Raw genomic sequence first — 23,596 nt, 5'->3', positions numbered from 1 at the left:
AAGCTGCAGTTCGCGCAGGATGCTGCAGCACCATTGCTGACAGGAGTGAGAACCTGTCAGAATATAACACCTTTTGCCCAGAGAACTGCACCGGTTGCCAATTTGCTCCTGGGCAAAGTTGAAGGTATTACTATTTGTATATAAAGCCCTTAACAACGTGGGATCCGTTTACCTGTGAGATTGCCTTACCCCTTAAAAGTCCACTCAACTGCAGAGCTGGCGCTGTTCCGCATAGTACTCATTCCACATTTGTAAGAAATTGATCTTCTGTTGACGTCACTGTATTCTGTGTAGTCTGATAAAACCTTTTCTCTTTGGGTAAACCTATCAGTAGTGTCGAATGTTGACATGTGTTTCAGTCTGGTTTTTAGCATATTGCTAATGTCAAATATTTCTTCAAATGTTTTGAATAATTGTTTTTAACCAGTTTGTTCTTTTTGTAAACCACTTTGAGGTTTTGGTTTGTGCAATCAAACGGGATATAAATTTTATAAAATAAATCAGTCCAAAGCAGCTGGAGAGCTCAGTGTTGGCTATCAGAGACTCACAAACGCTGTGGCACTTAGATTCTGCATGTGGGTCTCCATAGGCATCTGGTTGGTCGCTGTGAGAAAAGAATGCTAGACTAGATGGGCCTTTGGCCTGATCCAATAAGCTCTTCTTACAAGAACACAATGAAAGTCCTTAGTAATTAGTAAGGTGCTGAAAAGTGGATTTGCATACTCATCAGCTGCCCTGGAAAACATTTTGTACCTGGAAGATGGCATTCTGGATTTGGGCTGTGTCACACCGGAGGGTATGGATTTGTTGTTCTGAATTACGGGAAACACATCTAATGCTATGGTTTGGTTCGTGAGTACTCTTGCTTAGAGCAGGGATAGCCAATAGAGTGCCTTTCGGATGTTGGGCTACAACTCCTATCAATCTCAGCTGGCATGGCCAATGGGCAGGGATTGTTTGTTTGTCTGTTTATCACATTTATACCCCACTTTTCCTCCAAGGAGCTCAAGGTGGCATATATGGTCCTCTCCAGTGCATCATCCCAGCAACCCGGCGAGGTTGGTTATGCTGACTGGCCCAAGATCACCCACTGAGTTCCATGGCTGAGCAGGGATTTGAACTCTAGTTTCCCAGGTCCTAGTCCATCACTCTAACCTGGCTCTTTATATTACCATATTACCTGGATAGCTCTGTTCGTTAAGAGTGTGGTGCTGACAATGCCAAGGTTTGCAGATTCGATCCCTGTATGGGAAAGCTGTATATTCCTGCACTGCAAGCGGTTAGTGTGTGTTTGTATATATATATATATATATATATATATATGTTTTACAATTTAGAATACTCATTTAAACATCCTTAAAATATCAATGACTTCCCTTCTTGCCTTTCCTTGGTTCATTTAGCATATCATAAATCCATGCATATTTTACAGAAACTAAACCATTCAGAATAAAACTTATTTACACTCTTGAATTTATCTTAATGCTGCCAACGTTTTCAAGTGTACACAATTTCCCCCCATAGGACTAGATGATCCTTAGGGTCTCTTTCAACTCTACAGTTCTATGATTCAGTTACAGGAATGGTAGCAACTAATAGTCCATCAGTATCTAAGAGGACACCATGTTGAATATTCTGGCCCCAGCAAGGCCAGTGGTTGGGGATCATGGGAGTTGTAGTCCCACAACATCTGGAAGGCCACAGGCTAGCTATCTGTGGCCTACACAACTTGACAAGAGAATGTCACTGTTCCTTTCGTGGCTGTGGGTGGTCTCTTGAAGGGCAATTCACACGGCGGTTCTGACATTCTGAGAACGGCTCCCGTAGAAAATTACGAATAGTGGTCTTGGTGACTACAGTGGAACACAGAAGCCAGGTCATCTCTGAAGTATACCTATGGTTGGTAACTTTGCCGAGGTACGAAGAGAGAGGAAATGCAGACTAGAGCAGATAAGATTCATCGGTCTTGTGTCTGCTTTTTGTTCAACTAAATCACAAGGTTGGTTCCCTTGGATACAGATACAGATTTCCCCCTCCATACAGAATTCTAAACAAAGAGACAAAAAAACACAAAAAATTAAAACCTAGCTATTGTCACAGCCCAACAGGATTGTTATGAATTTTGCCATGATTGGATGACACCATCTGTGGTACAGTTAGGTAATTCTGGATTCCAGACTTCAGCGGGCTGCCGTTGGGACCCCTTCTTTAGAGGGTAATAATGAGTTTTGCTTCAGAATGTGGTAGGAACATTGGAAGCTGCCTCAGACTCAGGTTCAGTCCCCAGCAACTTCTGGTAAGAATGGAAATGTCCCCTTCCTGAAACTTTGGAGAGCCGTTGCCCATCAGTGCAGACAGTACTGATCTAGATGGACCGTGGGTCTGACTCAGACCATACATTTAAAGGACACCTAATGCATGTTTTATATCTGTTGTTATTGTCCATGGAGTTTTCTTGGGATACTGGAGTGGATTGCTGGTCCCTTCTCCAGGTAGACCACATTTATTCTAAACTCACAGCTATGACCTGTCCGTCCTGGGTGGTCCTGCACGGCATAGCTCATAGCTTCTCTGAGTTATTCAAGCCCCTTCGCCATGACAAGGCGGTGATCCTTTTGAATTGTGGAGCTGGAGGAGACTCTTGAGAGTCCCATGGACAGCTAAAAGATCAAACCTATCCATTCTGAAGGAAATCAACCCTGAGTGCTCATTGGAAGGACAGATTCTGAAGCTGAGGCTGCAATACTTTGGCCACTTCATGAGAAGAAAAGACTCCCTGGAAGAGACCCTGATGTTGGGAAAGATTGAGGGCACAAGGAGAAGGGAACAGAGAGCAAGATGGATTGAAATATACTCGGAGTCGAGTGTGGATTTCATGCTCTTTATTTAGCTCATAGTAGTGGGGAATGATAGTTCCCCCAAAATATCTGCTTTATATACATTATTTACACAGTGGGTCACACATGATTGGCTAATTCTGGGATTCTCCTGTAGGCCAATCAGGTTGCAGATTCACTTCCACCTGGAGCTGGATTGGGTGGCTCCTGCAGACCAATCATACTGCTGCATTGTTCTAGGACCAATCAGACTGCTGCATTCTGGACCCTATTGTTCTAGGACCAATCAGACTGCTGCATTCTGAATCCTATTGTTCTAGGACCAATCAGACTGCTGCTTTTTGGATCCTATACAACTCAGTACATAACACTGATGGACAGTGTTATAGAAGCGGCCAACATGAATTTGACCAAACTACGGGAGGCAATGGAAGACAGGAGTGCCTGGCGTGCTCTGGTCCATGGGGTCACGAAGAGTTGGACACGACTAATCGACTAAACAACAACAACAATGCATTTTTAAAGCATATGACTTTCCCCAAGGAATTCTGGGAACTGTAGCTTTCATAAGGGTGCTGGGAATGGTTACTCGGGGGGGGGGCTGCATTTCCCAGGATTATTAGGGAAGGGAAAATTGTGTGTGTTGAATGGTAAATATCTGGAGAGCAGCTTCTGATGGTCCTAGGCTGAATGCCCCCTCACACTCTTCCCTGCCTCAATGTTTTGCTCATTTGAATCCAGCTCCCTGCCTAGCGCTCTCCCTGCAGGAGGTAGATGGGACACTGGCAGCAGCTGACTAGGCAGCTGAGCCAACCTTTGCAGATCCTGCGTGATTAATGATCTGGCACCGTGATCCTTCCTGGTGGGTGTATTTACCACTCGGTATCCTGCCAAGTCTTCCGACGAGAGGAGCAGCCTCCATCTCGCTTCAGAAGCTGTCTTGAGCGGTGGCCCTCGAGATCTGTGGGGCCATGTTCACCTTGCCTTCTGGTCAGCCTTCCAGGAGTGGGAGAGTGGGGCAGGCTAGTGCTGGGCAGCAGGGGGTCAGAACATGGATGTAAAATTTAGTTTGGTGCAGGCGGCTGGTTTCTACACACGCCCAGCCTCAACCCCCTTCTTTATCTCTGAGTACAGTAGTACCTTGGTTCTCGGACTTCGTCCATTCTGGGAGTCCGTTCAACTCCCATAACTGTTCGAAAACCAAGGCGCGCCTTCTGATTGGCTGCAGGAGCTTCCTTCACTCAAGCGGAAGCTGCGTCGGACGTTCAGCTTCCGAAAAACATTCACAAACCAGAATACTTACTTCCAGGTGTGCGGCGTTCAGGAGCCGATTTGTTCTACAACTAAGCCGTTCGAGAACAAAGGCACCACTGTATACATCCCAAACAGGCAAAAACATGATGAGAAGCAGGACCGGGAAGGGGGGGGCTAGGGAGAGCCCCAGGGGCCACACAGAGAGGCCTGGAGGGCCACATGCGGACCCCAAGTTATGCAGCCCCCGAGCCAAGGAGATAAGTAACCAGACAACCTGTAGAAGACATCTGAAGGCAGCCCTGTATAGGGAAGTTTTTTTTAAAAAAATACTTTAGTTATTATTTGATTATGTGTTGGAAGCCGCCCAGAGTGCCTGGGGCAACCCAGTCGGGCAGGGTATAAATAATAAAATTGTTATTGTTATTATGGAATAGGACATCCCTATTTTCATCTGAAAAATATTGGAGGTTATGAAGACATTTTTCTTTCAACAACTTGTTCTACCTCAATGATAGGCTCTGCCAGAGCTGTTCTTATTATGTTTGTAAATTGCCTTGACAAACATGTTAGAATGCAATTCATTAATATTAATAATAATTATAATTATAATAATTCCAGAGGGTTGGCCGTGTGGCCTGGAAACCACAACACTGCTCACACAAAACACATTTAATATGCACACTTAAAGCGCATATCTTTCCCCAAAGAATCCTGGGAACTGTAGTTTACCCCCATGAGCTATAATACCCAGCACCCTTAACAAATTCCAATTCCCAATATTCTTTAAGTGGAGGGGGGAGAGAATGTACTTTAAACATATGGTGTGTACACAACTTGAGTGTTATGACAAATGGTTGAAAGAGCTGAATTTAGTTCAGCCCAGAGAAGGAAAATTAAGGAGAGAGAGCTTTCTTCTAAGATCTGGAGGGCTGTTTGGTTGCTTTTTGGTTGTTTGATGGGGGTGTTGAGTGTTTTTTCTTGCAGTAGCCTGCTTTGTGTGGGCGTTTTGTGTGTTGCAGTGAGGTCCTGAGCCTCGCCATTTTTCCGTCTGTGAAATGGGTCTTTTGTGGTTCCCACGAGCCTTCCCGAGAATTCCAAATGTGCTATACGGTTGAGCTGCCGTCCTTTTCCATAGGAAGCTATCTTATGCTGAATCAATATTATACTGTACAGAGTTGAGTCTCCAGCATTTCAGGCAGGGAATCTGTCCCAGCCCTGCGTAAAAATCCCTGGGCTTTGTATGCAGCCACCTTTGTATGCAGAGCAGGTGGCCTAATCTATGTCCTCTAAACCTCAGAGCTGGTGGAAAGGATTATCTCCATCAATGGCTCCATCTAGGTGCCGCTGTTGCCAACACTCCTTTTTTCACCCCCTTTGGTGGTGTTCCTGTGCCCTGAACGGCTACTTGGCAAGCAAATAAAATTTGGCAGCCAAACTGTTTCTCAGCAGGGAGGGAAAACGATAAGGGGAAGTTTCAGCTGCTGAGTTTCAGCTTGCTTCCTCATCCTTCTCCCACAGAGTAATTGCCTCTGATATTCCTCCTTCGATGCACTCCATGCTAATTTCTGTTCTTCTCCATCTACATACTGTAATTATCCCAGAGCAATTATAGTCTGTCTTCCTACTACTTTTCCCCTCACCCATCCTGATTTTCAGGAGATGGGTGCCTTTCTACCCTTTGGCTGACTCCTCCTGGCTGGACAGCAGCCACCAGCTGAGTCTCTTTTCAGCCCTGCTACAAAAAAACAAACAAACCAGATTTCTGCGCTTATTCACTATAGAGCAGCGGTAGGCATCCTAAGACTTGGGTCCCAATCTCCTTCTCAATCTGGTCCGCAGATGGTCCGGGAATCAGCATGTTTTTACATGAGTAGAATGTGTGCTTTTATTTAAAATGCATTTCGGGGTTATTTGTGGGGCATAGGAATTCGTTCATTCCCCCCCCCCCAAATATAGTCCGGCCCACCACGTGGTCTGAGGGACAGTGGACCAGCCCACAGCTGGCAAAGGTTGCTGACCCCTGCTATAGGGCATCAAGCATCAGGAGCTGTCTATCTGGCCTGCCAGAGTTTATAATTTCAGCAGTCGGGGATGCCAGACTTGCGGTGGGGCTGCCTGGGCTGCCTGCACAACTACTGCCCACCCAACAGCTAAAACAAGCAGCCCAAGCTGTTCATCTCCCCACTTGAAATTGGCAGCACTGAACATTGTAGGTGCAGGACTGAGTGAGGGCTTGGCTAGAGGACCTCTAGGTGCACTTCCATCCTATAGGTACATGATTCTACCATCTGCATGGCCAACGTTCCATTAATGTTCATTTTTGCTTTCAGTTTGTGGAGCAATGTATGACATTCGTGTGCCCATTCGAGCAATGTGCAGGCAAGCGATTGCGTTGAAACCCACGACATGCAAATGTCTAGTCCTATAGGGCAGGGCTAAATCATGGACGCAAGAACGAAAGAAGAAGTTGCAGGATCAGGCCAATGGCCCGCCTCATCCAGCATCCTGTTCTCACAGTGGCCAATCAGACGCCTGCGGGAAACCAGCAAGCAGGATTCAGGCACAAGGACACTTTCCTCTCCTGTGGTTTCCAGCAAGTAATATTCAGAAGCATTCATCTCTCCAGCTGTTGCGGCAAAGCCTAGCCATCATGCATTGCTAGTAGCCATGGGTAGCCCTCTCCTTCTCAAATTGGTCTAATCCTTTTTCGTTGTTGTTAAAAAATCTAGTTTTTATAGAAGGTTATTTTGTGATATTTTGTGATCCACAACCTAGCAGTTCGAAAGCATGTCAAAGTGCAAGTAGATGCATAGGTACCGGCGGGAAGGTAAACAGCGTTTCCGTGCGCTGCTCTGGTTTGCCAGAAGTGGCTTAGTCATGCTGGCCACATGACCCGGAAGCTGTACGCCGGCTCCCTCGGCCAGTAAAGCGAGATGAGCGCCGCAACCGCAGAGTCGGTCATGACTGGACCTAATGCTCAGGGGTCCCTTTACCTTTACTTTATTTTGTGATACAAAAAAACAAGCAAGGAAAGATACATAAACTTTGGTGTCTCCACTTTCAATTCATAGAGTCTTTTTGATGGTTTGTTTGCATTTGGTGTGCCATCTCGTTTGCTGGCTGTCCTTGCCTCCTGCAGCAGTGAGTTCCACAGAGTAACTGTGCTCTGGTGGGAGCTGTCATCCCAAAGCAAAGCAAAACCTGGCGGGCACCCAGTTGGGGAAGGCCGTTCTGGAACGTTACCTTTTATCACCCCACCCCACCCCACCCACCATCTCACTCTGCTCCTTTGCGAGCTCGAGGGAGCATCCCCACGAAGGCCTGTCTGTTTACTCGGCTGCGAAAGCAACACAATTGAGTTCACCATGGCAATGTGCACACGGCGCACGGGCCCAGGCAGACGGGGAGCTGCTGCTCACAGGAAGTCGGAGCTCATTCCCCCATATGCTCTGCCGATTGATGCAGATTCACACTAATAATTAGGGCCCTATCCCTGCTTGCTTTACGCCAGCAGAGCTCGAGGAGGGTGCAAGAGCTGGAAAGGCAAGGGTAGGGAGGTGGGCTCCGTGCCAGTGACTCAGAGTTCAGTACAAAAGCCCGAGCGATTAAAACACACCCTTTTGCCTAATGCCTCTATGTTTGAGGAGCTGGCACAGGGGGAGTCAGCTGGGTCACAGCTTCACAGGAGGTCTCTCTCTGCAAGGATTGCTTGGCTTGTTAAGCTAAGATGCAGCTACCTCTGGGGGAAGGAAGAGAAATTTGCTTGAATTTGCAGAGGGTGAGACAAATTCGTGGAGAGTACCAGTGGCTTCTTAGCACAATGGCAATGCTCTGCCTCCTCTGCCAGAGGCGGAAATGCTTCTCTGAATATCGGTTTGCGGGAAGCCACAGGTGAGGAGAGGTTGTGCTCATCTCTCCTACTTGAGGGTTTTCCCATGGACCACTGTGAAAAGAGGATGCTGCAGCAAATGGGCCTGATCTTACTGGGCTGTTCTTACGTTTCCAAATCCACACTTTCCAAAGCAGTACACAAACCAAAACAGAGCCATCCTTCGAGAGTCACGTGAATTGTAGGTGTGTTTCCACAAGGCAAGACACCGTGATAACAGCAAGAACCTTTATTGAACTACATAACTGGGAAACAGGGGCAAAGCTCTTATACAGTGGTGCCTCGCAAGACGAATTTAATTCGTTCCGCAAGTCTTTTCGTCTTGCGAGTTTTTGGTCTTGCGAAGCACGGTTTCCCATAGGAACGCATTAAAAATCAATTAATGCGTTCCTATGGAGACCGCCTTCAGACCAGGTCCGGGGACAGTCTGTCCCCCGACCTCTTCTGAAGGCCGGCGGGGGGCAAAAGTCTTTGCTCCCCCCCCGCCTGCCTTCAAATGCCATCCGGGATAGCGGGAAGCGCTTCCCTGCTATCCCGGACTGCTTTTAAAATGCTGGTGGTGGGGAGCAAAGCCTTTCGGCCCCGCCGGCCTTCCTGGACCTCTTCTGAAGGCCAGAGGGGGGGGGAAAGGCTTTGCTCCCCACCGCTAGCATTTAAAGAGGTCCCCGGAGATTTCCCTATGGGCTTTCTTCTTGCGAAGCAAGCCCATAGGGAAATTCGTTTTGCGAAGCGCCTCCAAAACGGAAAACCCTTTCGTCTAGCGAGTTTTTCGTCTTGCGAGGCGTTCGTTTTGTGGGGAACCACTGTATATATATATATATCCCTGAAAGTCTGGGCCACTCCCACTCCCAACGTGATTGGCTGTCTAAACTTCCAAGCTGCAAATCACGACTCAGAGTTCAAGGGCCAGTGGCAGAGGCCCAAATCCTGAAATGTTCTGTGATTGGACGTCAGGTCTTGAATCAGAACACAGGAGCTCAGATTCCTTAGTCCAGACTCAAGCTCAGGCAAACACAGACCACTGAATACATAACATCAGGCGTCCGTGAATTTTGCATTACTTCGTCCTCCAACCAGGGATATGTGCAAAAACATATGTGTCCTGCTGTGAAGCGTGCCTAAAAATGCATTTATGAGGAAAATCAACATTCAAAAATGTATTATATCAGGGGAAACTGCTTCGCAAGTTTGCATATGTTAGGTGAAATTGTATACAGATCTGTGTACATTTGGATAAATTTGCACTAAAAGGCTGGTTAGTTTTCCTGAGCACATGGGGGGGGGGGGAATTGCATGCAAATTCCATGGAAATGTAGAATGTAGCAGTGGAAAAAGAGCCACCCCAGAGGTGGCTGCATTTCATGAGCAATTGTTGGACGGGGTGGAGGAGACCATTATCTGTTCTGGAGCAACTATACAGCAGCTCCAGGCTGTTTTGCTCCCGCCTTGTGAATAATATCACAGTCCCTAACTGTCACTGAGTGAAGGACACTCATGGTGCAATTTGCAAAATGATCCAGCAGAGGAAGGGGAGGGTGGAATTCTGTGGAGGCAGACACACACAGAGAGAGGATAGGATGTTGTAGATTCCCCGGCAATGGATATGTTGGTGGCTTGGAAACACGGGGGACCATTAAACAGGGATCTTTTGTGACTTAACTGTGTTTTCCTGGGTCTGGGGAGGTGTGCCTGCCCACAGTAAGGAGGGGGAAGCGTGAAGAATGCGTTTTTGGGCGTGTCAGGAATGCCTCCCAGTAGAAAGGCTCAATTGGAGGAGATTGTGCTCTGGTGAACGCAGCCGGAGAAATGGATTCACTGTGCGTCAGATCAGCACAAAAACTATCCCCGCCCCCCAGCCAAACTGGAAAACGCAGGAATCCTGACTCCGGAGCACCTTACCCATTAGGCCCCCATCTCCTCTTGTCCAGAGAAGGACAACGCTGTAGCACAGCGTTAGAGCATTTGCATCGCATGCCCAAGGTCCCAGGTTCAAATCCCGGTATCTCCAGGACAGTGGCTCGTCTAGTCTAGCATCCTGTTCTTACAGCGGTGAAACAGACACCTGTGGAAAATACACAAGCAGGATCTGAGCACAAGAGCCCTCTCCCCTTCTACCGTTTCCAGCAACTGGTATTCAGAAGCATGGCTGCTTCCAGCTGGGCTAGTAGCCGTCGGCAGCGTTATCCTCCGTGAATTTATCCAGTCCTCTTTTATAGCCTTCCAAGTTAGTGACCACCATTGCCTCCTGCAAGAGCAAGTTCCATAGTTTTAACTCTACGCTGCAACCCAGCTCTCCATAGCCAACATGTGGGAATGTTCAGGGTGGCAGGAGAGGAAATATTGTTTATTTATATCCTTCCTAACGAAGTGAAGTTACGGTACATTCCCCTTTTTACATGCACAGCAGATAGCTGGTTGCAGGCTTGTGTGAGCCTCTCCCTATTTTACAATTCAGTCTGTCTTCAGATTGAATTGTATGTTCCTGGTAAGTTCCCTTGAATCCCTCTTAAAAGAATAAAGATGCCACAGTCTTATTCAAAGTCAATAAAAGAATCAGGTAGGTAGCCGTGTTGGTCTGACGCAGTAGAAATATATTAAAAATAAATAAATAAATTGTCCAGTAGCACCTTAGAGACCAACTAAGTTTGTTCTTGGTATGAGCTTTTGTGAAGGGCATTGTTGGCATTTGATAGCATGAAGAAGTGTGCATGCACACGATAACTCATACCAAGAACAAACTTAGTTGGTCTCTAAGGTGCTACTGGACAATTTTTTATATATACAGTGGTACCTCGGGTTAAGAACTTAATTCGTTCTGGAGGTCCATTCTTAACCTGAAACTGTTCTTAACCTGAGGTACCACTTTTAGCTAATGGGGCCTTCTGCTGCCGCCGCCGTGCGATTTCTGTTTTCATCCTGAAGCAAAGTTCTTAACATGAGGTACTATTTCTGGGTTAGTGGAGTCTGTAACCTGAAGCGTCTGTAACCTGAAGCATCTGCAACCCGAGGTACGACTGTATATATATTTCAATAAAAGAAGTTTACGTACGTCAATTCACAGTTGGATCTCTGAAGGCAGACTTAGTTACAAATATGTACATGTGGATCTACCCCATATGGGGAAGTAATCCCAGTGCTTCTGCTAGCTGAGAGCTAGCAGAGCAGTCCTAGCTAAAAGGCTGGTCAAACAAAGAAGGAAGTCAAAAAGGGGAAAGGTTGCTGCATGACCCGTCCTTTTGTTACCTGGACGGGTTAAGTCACGCACACCTTCTATCATATGCAAAAGGAAGGATGCTCCAGCCAGGAGGAACGGGAAGTTTCGAATGGCTGGACCAAAGATTCCCTCACATGTCTTCTCTAGCATTTCAAGGAATGTTGTACTTGACTGCCTCTCATGGATCACATCCCACACAACATATATCACTGTCATATATAAACCACTTCCCCCCGCCTGCCCCAATACAGCAAAATACAGCCAGTTTAGGGTGCCGATCATCTGCTGGGAGAGGAAAGAATGGAAAAGGAGGATGGGGCAGAGAAATAGGATGGGGTGGCTGGGATTCTGAACAGGGAGCACTCCACACTGCAACATTTGGTTGAAGCTCCCTCTTCTCCTGACTAATAGCCAATGGCCATTGATTCCACACCTGGAAAGAGAAAATAGATGGTTCCACTTCTGAAAATAGAGCGTTCTCACCTCCAGCATCTTGCAGACAAAAATAGGGGAACTTGTGTATGTGTATGCAGGTGATACTTTCACAGCCTAAGCATTACTGAGTGTATGGTACATGTGCGCACACAAAGTGATGCATAGCTTCCCTGCCTTCCAAATGTTGCATTAATTTGCTCGAAGAGAACTTATCCTGCACTGGCTTTCAAAGCAGCCTTTCCCAAGAACACTTAAGAGAAGGTTCGTCATTGGATCTGACTGCTTTGACCTAGGATGAGCTGCAGCAACCACATTTGGTGATGTATATAGTATCCGGAGTGGCGGTTTGAGGGGGGCTGTGAGGGAAACGGCATTCTGACTCTTTGCACCCATGCACATGCATTTGAGTGCACACACCCTACAACCAAGAGATCCGCTCAGATATTTAACTTTTGGAGTCCCTGGAAAGGAGCCTGATGCCTGGAGAACTCAATTTCTATCCACACAAAAGCAAATATAAGGACAACAAAATAGGGCAATTAGGGCATCAGTAGCACCATGACTCTTGAGAGTCCCATGGACTGCAAGAAGATCAAAAGTATCCATTCTTAAGGAAATCAGCCCTGAGTGCTCAGTGGAAGGACAGATCATGAAGCTGAGGCTCCAATACTTTGGCCACCTCATGAGAAGAGAAGACTCCCTGGAAAAGACCCTGATGTTGGGAAAGATGGAGGGCAAAAAGAAGAAGGGGATGACAGAGGACGAGATGGTTGGACAGTGTTCTCGAAGCTACAAACATGAGTCTGACCAAACTGCGGGAGGCAGTGGAAGACAGGAGTACCTGGCGTGCTCTGGTCCATGGGGTCACGAAGAGTCGGACACGACTAAACGACTAAACAACAACAACAAAAAGCACCATGGTCCTCTCTTTTGGGTGAGGGGTTGTAGCTCAGGGATCCTTCAGGCAACCTATTTATTGATCACAAACCCTAATTTGCTTGCACAAATCTTACGTGGTGGTTAGACTAATGTGTAGTCGTTTTTGTGTGCTTGTTTTGTTTTGTTTATATGACAATGAGCATTCATTCTGCACTCACCTTGATTTGCTGGTGGGGTGTTTACATGTCTTCCTATGCATTTCCCCTCCACTTTCCTAACAGCAAACAGTCTGATTCATTTTTAGTGGAGATTTGTTCTAATCCACTTTAAATGCACAAACCAACAGCCCCTCCAGACATCCTTTTGGATTGCACATTCATGATGCTATTATGGCGGCCACACATGTTCCCACTTTCAGTGCTGTTTCAGAGTGGACATCCTGCTTATTTCCAAGCAGTGCACATCCCATAATCTCCCTCTGAAATCCTGTAGCTTTTTATACCCAAAATGTTCCTGTTTACTTATTTTTGTCCTGCTTTAGTTACACTGTAGCCCTTCCAGACAGGAAGTAAAGTGGGGAAGCACCCTAGAACAAAGTGAAGCAGAATAAATCCACTGCTATTGCAATAATAGTCTCCTTCTGCACTGTACATTTAATGCAATATTTTATCAGTTTGAACAGCAATGGCTTCCTGCAAAGAATCTTGGGGACTGTAGTTTGTTAAGGGCGCTGAGAGCTATTAGGACACCCAGTTCCCTTCATAGATTTATAACTTCCACAGCGGTTTAACAATCCGGTCACTCTTACCAGGGAACTCTGGGAATTGCAGCTCTGGGAGAAAAATACAGATCTCCTAACAACTCTAACCACCCTGAACAAACTACAGTTCCCAGTGAGCAGTTTCTCTGTCAGGCAAGGTGAGCAGTTTCTCTGTCAGGCAAGGTGCAAAGCCCTTCAGTCAAAACAAAGGGGGAAGCGGGCAGGAGATCAGGGGAGGCTCAGGAGTCACGGGCAGGCGGCACGCAGTTGCCCAGTTTTTTAAAAAAACTGTTTCGCAGGGTGTGAAAGAAGGGCTTTGCACCTTGCCCGGCAGAGAAACCGTGCACCTTGCACCCCTCCTGGGCAATGGCGTGCCACCCGCCCATGACTCCCGAGCCTTCCCCGATCTCCTGTCCCCCCTGTTTTAATAGTTCGGGGGAGGCTCTGGAGTCACAGGCAGCCCAGTTTTTCAAAAACGCTGCGCATTTATGTTTCACAGGGTTTTGCACCTTTATACAATATGCATGTGTGCTTGGGCCCAGGGTCTTTCGCCTCACCATCCCCACTACTGATTCCCTGTTGCTACTCAGCTTCCAAAAAAAATATTAAAAAAATCCCTGGATTCATTGAAAAAAAATCTGGTAACCATATGTAGAATGTACCCAACATTTAAAAAATCCACCAGTCTGGTGGGGCCCCTAACATTCCGGTTTGCACTTTAATCCCACCCGCAAAATATTGATGGCCCGCAGGCACTTTCAGCGGTTGGGCACACATTTTCCATGCTAAAGCTTCAATCCCTGGCAAGTCTAGTTAAAAGGCAGCAGTCCGGAGATGGGGGAGGCCCTCTCCTTCCGAGACCCTGGAGAGTCAACCATAAACCAATTCAGGGGTCCGGAAGGAAAAACAGCTTCCTATGTGTCTGGTCGCTCATGCAGACCTCGGCCCCTCTCCCAGAATTCAGTGCAATTCAGCAAGCTAGGATCTCATGCTGCTCTCAGGCAGGCAAGCTGCTCAGGATAACAGGTATTTAGCTGATTGCTAGATAATGGCACAACGCAAGAAGCAGGAGAGCAGGCGGATGAGAATTAAAAACCGGCTCCTTTTAGGGGAGTCCCAAGGCCCAGCCCAAATCACATCCACCCACAAGAGAGGAAGGAAGATGTGCTGCGAGAGAAGCAGCCAATGTACTAAGCCAAGCATCCCCCCCCACTTGCAGCAGCCTGTCTTTTCACTCTCCCCCCCCCCCAACACGCACACATAGCCGGTGGAATTTGTGTGTGGGCTCCGCTTGCAGAAATGCAGAGCTGACATAGTCGGGCACCCACTGACACTCGCATGCCCAGGAAGCTGCCTGCTCTGCCCAGATTCCACCTACGGATGCTGAGCCACCCTTGAGATCTCCTAGAAGCCCACAGGCAGGGTGGCAATTGTCCTGGGACAGAAGGGTCTGCAACATCACTTCAACCCCGGCTAGGACTCCATCGTCCCTCTTTGCTGCTGTCCATCAGGCCCAAGTTCCCTGTCTCTGTTAGTAGCCGGCAGCATCCGAACCAGAGGCTCCGCTTCCATCTGCTGACTCCAAGGTGGAAATCTTTTTTTCCCTTCTGCTTCCCAAGACAACCCGGGCTCCGGTTCAGCTTGCTCTTTTCCTTCCAGATCCCCACCCAGTTCGTCCAAACTCGATGCTGGAAGCATCAACAGGAGAGAACGCCTGTCGACGCTGCTAAAAGGTAAGTTTCATCGGAGCAGCAGGAGTTTCTGTCTCTGTAGAGTTTGGGCAGGACCCCTTCAGGGGTTCTTGCAGAGTTGTTTTCCTAAGATTAAGCCCAGCCTGAATATAAAAACCAGAAGGATGCTTGTTTGGAAGCTGGGTTTCCAGACGCAGCAGTCCTGGTGGAAGCATTGTCACAAACTCTGCTTTAGGCTCTGCCCCACATGCAAACAGCCAGTGTGGTGTGGGGGTTTGGGTGTTGTTGGACTAAGGTCTGGGAGAACTGGGTTCGAATCCCTACCCTGTTGCGAAGCCCATTGGGTAACCTCTGGCTTGTCCCTGTCTCTCAGCCTAAACTACATCGCAAGGTCGTTGTTGGGATAATAAAAACAGGGTGCATGCCACCTTGAGCTCTTTGGAAGAAAGGCGGGCTATACATGAGCCCACTAAGAACCTCTGCCCCTTCTTACGTCACATTAGCAGAACCATGGGCTATATATTTGCTGACACCCCTTTACGTCCTGCCCAACCTTATCACCACTACAGGGAGTTGCCTAGAAGTCTCAAGTTCTCCTCTGCCCCTTGGGACAGAAGGGCCGGAGGTTTGGGGCCAATTGGCTCCATCCATCATGCTTTTTTTTACTGATTGCAACTCCCTTGCTGCATACAAACTGGTTGGAACGAATATGCCTGTTGACTTGGCCAGATCAGGGGAAAGACGTCGTAACTGGGAAGGGGAGAAATCTGGGGTAAGGATTGATCTTCATCTAAAGCAGTGAAATAGCTTGATATTCGGCCCTGGGCTGGGTCCCTGTTTCTTGCAAGTCTCTCTGTCCTTTGGAGGAAGAGAGACCCTGGCACGGTGTTACAATGTGAGCTCTGCAGGTAGAAAGTCTCCCGTTCGATTCCTGGCATCGCCTGTTTTTTCAAAAGCCTTCTCTCTGCCTGAAACTGTGCAGACCCACTAGCCAGACAGAGGAGGCAAAACTGATCTGGAGATGAACGTGAGCAGTCTGGCTTTGGTGTAGCTCCCGGTGCTTTCGGGCCACAGAGGTCAGAGCAGGAGCTGTGCTGGCGCTAAAGAAGCCTGTCTATAAATCGCGCCTGCCTCCTGCCACTGTTCTCCGTTCTGGAAGGAGACACAAATGTGCTTTGTTTTGTTTGCTCTGCAAACGGGGACAAGCAGCTTGTTTATCCACGCGAAGCCTGTCTGGGAAGAGGTAGGGTGATGCAAGCCAGCCCCTGGGAAACGAAAGGGGCCTGATCCCCTGGATTGATGGGTCTGAACAGACATCCACCCTGATCATCACTAAGGGGGTTTGTTTCCCTTGGCTCTGGGGGTGAGATGGACCCTTCCTTGAGGAAGAAACGGAGCGTCTGCTGACAGTTATCTTGATGGCATTGGGCAGGAGCACTGTTCAAAGGCTGGGTGGACAGACATCGAAGGCAGAGGACAATGATGAGAGGGTGGAGGTGTTCAAAATGGAGTGTGGAGAGCCCTAAGGGGACACAGCATGCCTGTCTGTCTGTTGGCTGCCTGTCTTCGCCTGTGTCATTTCAGATGTCCGTAGAGAAAGGGGCGGCAATTTCGTGGGGGAGCAGATTTCAGCAGGATTCCGTGGTCTGTTCTTGAAATGCATATAAAGAGCAACCCTCTTTATGCCCACTCAGAAGGAAAGCCCACTGGGTTTTATAGTACTGTAGGGATCGGACAGCTGCGGCTTCCTGGAAAGGGACCCTGAGAGTCATCTAGTCCAACGCTCTGCAATGCAGGAACCTCAGCCAGATCACACGTGACAAATGGCCATCCAACCTCTGCTTAAAAACCTCCAAGGAGCCCCAGCCAGCGTGGCCGGTGGTCAGGGATGATGGAGGCTGTAAGCCAGCAACTTCTAGAGGTCCTCGCTTCCCTGCTCAGTTAGGGATTGCAGCTTCAGTTGCTAGAAAGCAGAATACACCTCCCCTCCCCCTCCCCTGCCACAAAAGCATAAGTGGTGGCTGTTATTAAATCTCAGCAATTTTCTTTAAACAGATTTTAATAAAGCAATTTTATTAAAACAGAATAGGAAAAAGAGGTGTGCTTTTGACCTGCAGATGTGGAACGCAGGCCTCTTTCCTTGTTTGTAACTCTCCACATGTTGCTGGACTCCAACTCCCATCATCCATGCACGTCTCCTATGCTGGCTGGGGCTGTTGGGACCCTGAGTCCAGCAGCATCTGATGGGTCACTCGTTCTCCATCGCTAGACTATAGCAACACAAGGCAGCAGCTTTCCTGGTGGGGCAGAGCCACAGGAGTGACCTCCCAGGGTCACCATCCCTGCCGCTTACCAAGAGCAGGGAGGTCCAAGGTGGCAGCAAGGTCAGAGGCATTGGTGGAGCCTACCTGGCACACCTGCCAGAAGGCTATCTTTGCAGCTCCACCTCACTGGGCACGCCACACCTGTAACCACCATTGCCAATGTCACAGTTCCACCACCAGGGGGCGTTCATCAGAACAGGGGCTTTTCGGTGGTTGCACCCTCAATATGGAGTGCCCTCCTCTTGGAAGTATAATTTGCGCCAATATTTGTCCGGGCATTTATGGGACATTAGTCCACTGCTACACATGGATGTGCTGGAATTTTTATTCTGGGTTGTATTTGAGTTTTGCTTGCATTTAGAAAAATGGCCCTAAATTATCCATGTCCATTGATTTCTGTATATTTAATATATATTGTGACTCACTCTTATTTTGCCTGGATTGTTGTTTCAATTTTTGCTTTAAATTATGTTGTAACACATCACAGGATCACCGGTGAGTGGACTTGGTTGACAGTGCCCTAAATTGAATAAATAACTTTGCAATCTTGTGCCTATCTGCTTGGAAGCAAGTCCTACAGAGTTCACTCAGGGCAGAGCTGGGGAGCTTGGAGCCCTCTCGATGTCGCTGAAATACAACTCCCATCACCCCTTGCCATTGGCCATTGGCCATGCCGCTGGGGCTGATGGGAGTTGGGAGTTAAACAGCATCTGTAGGACCACAGGTCAGTCACCTCTGACTTAGGGCTCGCTTCCAGCTTGCAACGGCGTGCAGAGCAGAAATAACAGGCGCTCTTGAGGAGCAATTGCATATGTTCTGAAACACGAGGATGGCGGGGCACGGGGAAGTCCTGCCAGCCCTCCCTAAAAAGCACCCCAAACCTTGTGGCAGGGAGTTGGGGAGGGTGGTGGAAGAAGGTTGGGTGAAACGTCATGTGTTCTAACCTATCTGCAGCACCACAAATTTGGCTGAGAATGTATGACAGCCAAAAGAAACAGAGGCGAGGAATTCTAAATAGATCCAGGCTCTGCTGGCCATTCCATCTCTCCAGCAAACCAAAACCAAACAACCAGTGTGGCTATAGATTTACAGATAATTTCTGCAACAGGACGTCAGGATGACAGCCCCTTTCCTCCAGCTTCTCTGTGAACCAGCGAGACCCTTTCTCCTCCTCTCCGAGAGAGAAAGGCAGCCAAACTCTCCATCTTTTTAATCGCCTTTCCCAGCTAATCCCTCCTTCTTAAGCAGCCTCTTTCTCAAACCTCAAGAAACACATGCACAATCTTCCTGTAGTTTCCATGCCCGTGCCACCCGCCCACCCTACTCTCTCAGCTCCTTTGCATCCTGCGGGTGCCCTTGCGATAAGATCTCCCTGTGTTTGTAACCTGAGCCAGCGCTGGGAGCAGGCAGGAGCTGAAAGCACCAGGGCAGCCCTGCCACGGCCTTCTGCAGCCGCCCTGGCAGCAGCCAGCTGATGGCTCAGCTGCCACAAGCCAAGTATTTTGCCAGATTTGCAGGCAGGCACGGGGAGAGATGAAAACAGGCTACTTTTGTTACTTTTGCTGGGAGCTGTACTAGGGTGGCCCTGTGTCCTGCATTGCAGGGTACGGTCCTTTCTTTGTGTCCTCTGTTTGAAGGGCTTCTTTCAAAATGAAGAAGAACCCTAAGAAGGGTATGAGGGCAACGCAATGCTTTTATCTGCCTCTATTGCACACGTTTAAAGTCTGCTATGCATCTGAATCCCTCCCCCAAAATAGTCTGGAGGTACCAACAACCTTTCCCACTATGGTGAGAAGCAGCATAATCCAATTTAAATGACAGGCCAGTAATAATTTTCCAAATTTGCATTTGTGCATATAAATCAGCACATGCAAATCAGCGTCCTATTTTTCGAGGCTGATATGTCAATACGCTAAGCCCACCTGAAGCTTAGCTGTACAGACTTTCAAGCCAAACAGGCAGGCGTGCATTACTCTGTAGCCAGTCACAAGCCTTGCATTTCTGCATCCCCGATCCTGGGCATGTTCTTAGACAAAGATCCCACTGTGTTCCATGGGGCTTACTCCCAAACAAGTGTGCTTAGGACTGGAGCCTTATATGTAAAACTCATTCCCTCCTGAGTTGCAACAGCTTTCTTAATGAAAACATTGTGCAGCCGAGAGCAGCCATTTTGATTTCCCACAGTGCCCAGGAGTGATGTAACACCAGAGGCATTGTGGGAAATAAAAATGGAAGCTCCCAGGTGCTGTATTAAAGGGAGATGCAAGGCAGGAGTGAACCATGGCTCTGCCAGAGGGTGGGATTTGCAGCTGCTGCTAAGGAAGCACGCCACAAGCAGGCACAGGGGGTACACTCAGAGTAAGGAAGGTGTGACACAGAAGTTGTTTCTGGGCTACAGCTTCCACATCTCTGAGCATTGGCCATGCTGACTGGAGTCCAGCAACATAGAATTGTAGAGTTGAAGGGATCCCAAGGATCATCTAGTCCAACCCCCTGCAATGCAGGATTCTCAGCTAAAGCGGATAGATAGAACTTTGTTCAAAAACTTCCAAGGAAGGAGAGTCCATAACTTCCAAAGGCAGTCCATTCCACTCTTGAACAGCTCTTACTGAAATTTCTTCCTGATTTTGAGTCGGAATCTCCTTTCTTGCAACTTGGAGCCATTGGATCGAGTCTTGCCCTGCAGAGCAGTGGAAAACAAGCTTGTGCCATCTTCCATGTGACAGCCCTTAAGATATTTGAAGGTGGCTATCATATCTCAGGGTTGGGACGCAGGTGGCGCTGTGGGTTAAAGCCTCAGCGCCTAGGACTTGCCGATCGAAAGGTCGGCGGTTCGAATCCCTGCGGCAGGGTGCGCTCCCGCTGCTCGGTCCCAGCGCCTGCCAACCTAGCAGTTTGAAAGCACCTCCGGGTGCAAGTAGATAAATAGGGACCACTTACCAGCGGGAAGGTAAACGGCGTTTCCGTGTGCGGCTCTGGCTCGCCAGATGCAGCTTTGTCACGCTGTCCACGTGACCCGGAAGTGTCTCCGGACAGCGCTGGCCCCTGGCCTCTTAAGTGAGATGGGCGCACAATCCCAGAGTCTGTCAAGACTGGCCCGTACGGGCAGGGGTACCTTTACCTTTACCTTACCATATCTCAGGGATGCTTTAGTTGAAATTCCTGCATTGCAGGGAGTTGGACTAGATGACCCTTTGGTCTCTTCCAACGCTACGATTCTATGTTTCCATGATCTCCTCTCAGTCTCCTCTTTTCCAGGCTAAACATGTCCAGCTCCTTCAACCGTTCCTCATAAGGCTTGCTTTCCAGACCCCTGGTCATATTGGTCTCCCTCCTCTGCACACATTCCAGCTTGTCAACATCCTTCTTAAATTATGGCGCCCAGAACTGGACACAGTGTTCCAAGCGTGGTCTGACTAAGGCAGAATAGAGTGGAACTATTACTTCCCTTGATCTGGGCACTATACCTCTGGAGAGGGACAGGTTCCACAGCCCTGATGCGTGTGCGCACATAGATCCACACGTATTATTTTGCCGTGTTTGGATTATCCTCTCTATTCCCTGTCCTGATGGGCCCTGCTCTGCTTCATTTCTAAGGTGGGCAGATGTAAAAAAGAACAGCCATCCTCTTTTAACTTCACGTTGGATAGAGAAGACCAGGAGAGAGAGGGCTTAGCAGTCGCAGAGTGCCATGCAAGATTGACAGCCCCTCTTCAACACCACTATTAAAGGTACCACAGACTTTTATTTTGCACTTTCAGAGAAGGGTTAATCACAGAAGATCATAGAGTTGGAAGGGACTGTGAGGGTCCTGAAATGCAGGAATATTCCACCCAACATAGAGCTGGAACCCACAACCCTGAAATTAATAGTCTACCAACGGAGCTATCCCACGTTAGTCATTTGCTTAAGAAAGAAAGAAAGAAAGAAAGAAAGAAAGAAAGAAAGAAAGAAAGAAAGAAGAAAGAATCTGGGGGCAGGGCTCAGACCTTAGGAGCACAGTCAGACCCACTTGTCCCTGTAACCCAGTACTGTCTGCACTGACTGGCAGCAGCAATCCAAAGTTTCATGCTGCCAACCCTACCTGGAGATGCTGAGCCCTTTTGCAAGCAAAGCAGATGCTCTACCACTGAGCCATATTACCCGAAACTTTGCTACCGACTACCAACACTCCTCCACTTAATCTCAGACTGGTGGAGTGCTTTGTGCAGCGCTGGCAAGAGGGTGGCCCTCTGCACGCCCTCAGAGGCGCTCCTCCTCTGCGTTCTTGCATCCCATTGCATTCTAGAACCCCATCCTCCCCCTACCTTGCCTGCTCATTTGCCCTTAACTATTTGAGGATTAAGTGTTACAGCCCAGTGTCGGTGTCTCTGATTAAGTATCAGCTTCATCTGAGCTGCCGGGGACGGGAGGTGGAGAGGGTATGTGTGTGGATTGGATGCAGAGAGGAAAGTCCGGCATAAACAAATCAGCCCTAAGGAATGGCCAGAGGAAGGAGAGGGGTCTGGTGCTCTGCGGTGGACCGCTCTGAATCGGTGGTATTTGGACACAAGAAAGGCCACCTCACTCACAAAGATAAGAGACCACCTCACTCACAAAGATAGGTGAGCTGTGTGCAGGGAAAAGGGTTTGCTGTATGGCCTGGACTTTTCTGTGGGGGTAGGAAGGAAAGGCGCAAAGGAGAGATGGCAAGGGACAGTTGCCGGAGGGGAGTGTCGGAGAAACAAGAGGTGTATTGATAACTGCACAGGTGGCTTTTGTTGTGTGTTTGACGCAGGCCGCACCCAGCCAGGATCAAGCCCGCTCTTATGCCTCCATTTGCGACAGAGGCAGGCAAGTGGGTGTCACCATCAGCCAAGCAACAATAGGAGCCTGTGTGTTTTCTTCTACTGCTGCTTTTGTTTTCTGCTCCCTGCTGCTTCCCAGCAGATCTTCGCCCGAGGCCGGTGCCACAGGCTGACATTGTGCAGGTTCTGGTGGGGAGGGGGAAATGGGTGAAAAGGGCCTGCACCTCCCACTGTGCCACCAGGATGATCATATCGGGGCCTCCATCCGGCAGCCATCTTGGTTTGGGATGTTCTGAGGACCTGGTGGTAGTTACAGCGTTCTCCGGCCTTCTTCAGTCTCCAGATGTTGCTGGACTTGTGGGAAGTGCAAAAGCAGGGATCATTTAGTTTGTAATGTAAGGGTTAATGTTAGTTAACTAGACAAGAGGATGGCAGGTGGAGATGTTGCTTAGCAACTGGGCAGAGTGGCATGATCTTCACTGAGGCAGCACATTCTCCGACTGGTTGTGTAGTTCTGAGGGAGTTTTCCTCTGTACGTTTGGATGAATGTCTCCCTGCTATGTACAAAGGCTGAAGTAAGAAAGACAATGCCTCCTGTTCCTTTCTCCTAAGATTATTCATTGTTTTCATTTATTATTTGTAAAACATAGCTATATACCGAAAAGTATCAGAGTGGTTTACCTCATTCATTACAACTGGTCTATAGCTATCACACTCCCCATTGAAATTTGTCAACATTAGACATGTCTGGATAGGCTTGTCTGAATAAAAATGTTTTTAGCAGGTGCCCAAAAAATGGCTGCCTGGTGTCAGTAGGCAGGGAGTTCCAAAAGTTTGATTTCTTACAAATGCGGAATTATTCTTATTACCTGTAACAGCACCAGTTCCACATATTAAAGCAGTTAAGTGGGCATACAGTGGTACCTTTGGTTAAGAACCTAATTTGTTCTGGAGGTCTGTTCTTAACCTGAAACTGTTCTTAACCTGAGGTACCACTTCAGCTAATGGGGCCTCCCGCTGCCACTGTGCCGCTGGTGTGCAATTTCTGTCCTCATCCTGAGGTAAAGTTCCTAACCTGAGGTACTACTTCCAGGTTAGCGGAGTCTGTAACCCGAAGTGTTTGTAACCCAAGGTGTCTGTAACCCAAGGTTCCACTGTATATGAGATACGGTGATCTCATGCTCCCTCTCATGACAAAAGTAATCCATTCGGGTAACAAAGGCTGATTCGGCTCCAAAACCGCGCCTGAACCCAGATCGTATCAGATCTAGGTAATCGGTCGCATCCAGGAATATCAGAAGTTGTTCCACAACCACCCTCTCCGCTGCCATTGCCAACAAAGAGGTATTGGCAACCAGTCTATAGTTACTACTTTCTTTAAGTAGTAGCCTCTTTAAAAGCAGTGGGCAACCACTCAATCCATGCATTCGCCACACCCATGACCCATTCAGTCACTCCACTCCAGCTAGCTTTAATAAACCAGGATGGGCAAGTATCCAATGAGCAGGTGGTCTGGCTCAGCACTG

At 48.2% G+C, this 23,596-nt stretch overlaps 1 protein-coding gene across 9 annotated transcripts in view; it reads left to right on the top strand.

Annotated features, from left to right (window-relative positions):
• The window catches only part of MAG (myelin associated glycoprotein), a 73,909-nt gene that overhangs the window by 11,691 nt on the left and 38,622 nt on the right, over positions 1-23,596 (top strand). For 2 of the 9 annotated variants that reach the window (XM_083751071.1, XM_083751063.1), the window contains exons 1-2: positions 14,482-15,001; positions 20,881-21,014. The exons of 2 other annotated variants lie outside the window; for them this stretch is intronic. The gene's annotated coding sequence lies outside the window, so the exon portion shown is untranslated. Of the gene's footprint in view, positions 1-14,481; positions 15,002-20,880; positions 21,015-23,596 lie in introns of those variants that run through there. 5 more of the 9 variants (XM_083751066.1, XM_083751069.1, XM_083751064.1 and 2 more) reach the window with 4 other exon arrangements.

Source organism: Podarcis gaigeae (genome assembly GCF_964106915.1).
Source record: "Podarcis gaigeae genome assembly, chromosome: 8".
In the NCBI taxonomy this organism is placed as follows: Eukaryota; Metazoa; Chordata; class Lepidosauria; order Squamata; family Lacertidae; genus Podarcis; species Podarcis gaigeae.
Note: the sequence above shows the minus strand (reverse complement) of the source record. Positions and strands in the feature narration are given on the sequence as shown.